Genomic DNA, 2,398 nt, shown 5'->3' with positions numbered 1-2,398 from the left:
AGAGAGAGAAAGTAGGAGAATGAAAAATCACCGCCCCCCCCAAGGGTTTGGCCATGCTGCAATCCCTTGTTTTCCCTTCTCTTGTTAGGATTCTGGGCACACACACACACACACACACACACACACACACACACTGGGTGTCTTTGCAACTGCCAAGTCTGGGACTCAAACCACAGAGTTAGCCATGTGGGATTCATTGCCTTAACCATCTTGCTACCTATTGGCCCAAGGCTCACTAAATTTTAACATATGAATTATGGAAAACATAACAAAACCATAGCAGATCCCAAAGAAGAATTGAAACCCTCCCTGAATTCCTAACTCAAAGAAATCACGTGAGATAATGAAACAATTGTTTGAAGCCAGAAAGTTTGGAGAGTGACTTTTTTTCTTTTTTTTTTTTTAAATTCAGCAGTAGCTAACCAGAACCCCAGTCAATGGGCACTCAGCAGCCAGAACTGTATGAAGCAATACTTCCCAAAGTGTAGTCCCTGACCTGCCACTCTAAAGTAAACTGTTCAGGGAACTAGCAGTTAGCGTAATGGCTGTGTCGCTGGATTCCCACGTAGTCGACCGCGGTTCATGTCCCGGACCCGGTGGCTTAAAACTCACGCCGGGCGCGTGTGCGTGCGTGCCCAAGATCCCGAGAGGAGAATGGAGGAGAAGGGATTGCGGCGTGACCATCCCCCCTGGGGGGTGATTTCTCGCTTTCTGTCTCTATGTCTCTCTCTGTCTGTCTGGCGAGTGCACGCGCCCTACAGTGAAAATCTCTCCAAAAAAAAAAAAAAAAGTAAACTGTTCATTTCCAGTGTTAAAAGAAAAACTATAGACAAAATGCATTTAACAGAGTTTACCTGAGCAGAGAACAATTCATGGATCAGGCATCACTCAGAATCATAAAAGATTTTGAGACCTCCACTCTACAGCAGTAAGCTCTGATAGGCTGAACACAGAAGAAAAGGATGGGAATAACTTGATTGGTTACAACTCAGCCTTGGCCTTATTGGGGCTAGTAATCTGTTGGTTGCCTGTGATTGGCTGTCGCTCAGTTGTTTGTAATTTACAGGAATCCAGCTCTATCCCTAAATTAGGTTTCAGTTTGTTTACCTACAAAGTTAGGTTGCACTTGTTATGTAAACACTCAACGGTCACATGACCAAGCAGGCATGGTCTCCTGCTTCTTTTGCTTTAATACCACTCAGTATAGACATTGAGAATATTTAGAAACTTTTGACAGGGTGGTTGTATGATCATTGAATCTAATCATGTGAAAACCTGGACCTTATTTTGTCTGGATTTGAGCAGACCCTGATTCAAAGAACAGAGAAGATACTGCTTTTATTGGTTGGTTGGATCCAGCCCCTCTTGGAAACTGCACGGCACTGAAATGATGAAAAGAGGCCATCAAAGAGGACAGGACACCAGGTGAGGCAGTAGATGTCAGGGGTCCTTTCTCAATGCAAGAAAAAGCGTGGTTGTCCATGGGACCAGAATAAAGCGGGACCTTAGATAGGTGGCCTTAGGGATCTCTTCAGCCACCAGTAATAGAAAGCCCAGCTCCAGGGGCCTAAACAAATTGTGATTTCCTTTTTTCATTGTATCAAAACATTGCCAGTGACTTTCCCATACCCTCTTGGCCCTGGACAGACTTGTACACACCAGCTAGTCTTTCAACTGCCAGAACTTGCAATTCTCAGAGCTCTTTCTCCAAAGTCACACAAGGTCACTCTGCCCTCTGGGGGGGGGGGGTAATGCTGAGGTATGTGTTCTACCCCAGTTTCAGGAGACCCTCTCAGGACTGAGCTCTGGTCACCCAGGAGGGATCATGCTTGACAGCTCACCCTTCTCTGGCTTTCTTTTCCTCCTTATCTCATGTCACCTCTCCCTAATCAACATTCCTAGGATCATTTTCCAAATAAACTCTGCATTCTGTGAAGCTGACGCAGCATGAGCAAGAGAGAGAGAGAGGTGACACACCAAACCTGTTCAATAGTGTCAATAAAAATTAAAATTAAATAAAACATTAAGTTATTTCAAAAATATTTAAAGAACATCTATTATAATATTCAATTTCAGAAGAAAATGATGTCACTAATATCTTTTTTCACCAGAATTATAATACACCAAATGAAAAAAATATTCTGGCCTAGGGACCAGCAGGTGGTATAGTGGTTAAGGCGCTGGACACTCCCACATAGCCAACCATGGTTTGAATCCCGGACCTGGCAGCTTGCTTTCTCACTTTTTCTCTCTCTCTCTCTCTGTCTTGCTCTGGTCAAATTAAAATAAATAAATAAGTAAATAAATAAAATAAATAATTCTTTTAAAAAATATTCTGGCCTCATTTTTTTAAATTGAGATAGACTTTGCATAGCATAAAAGTTCTCACTGTAGCCAT

Source organism: Tupaia chinensis, unplaced genomic scaffold, assembly GCF_000334495.1.
Source record: "Tupaia chinensis unplaced genomic scaffold, TupChi_1.0 Scaffold148234_1, whole genome shotgun sequence".
Lineage (NCBI taxonomy): Eukaryota > Metazoa > Chordata > Mammalia > Scandentia > Tupaiidae > Tupaia > Tupaia belangeri.
Note: the sequence above shows the minus strand (reverse complement) of the source record.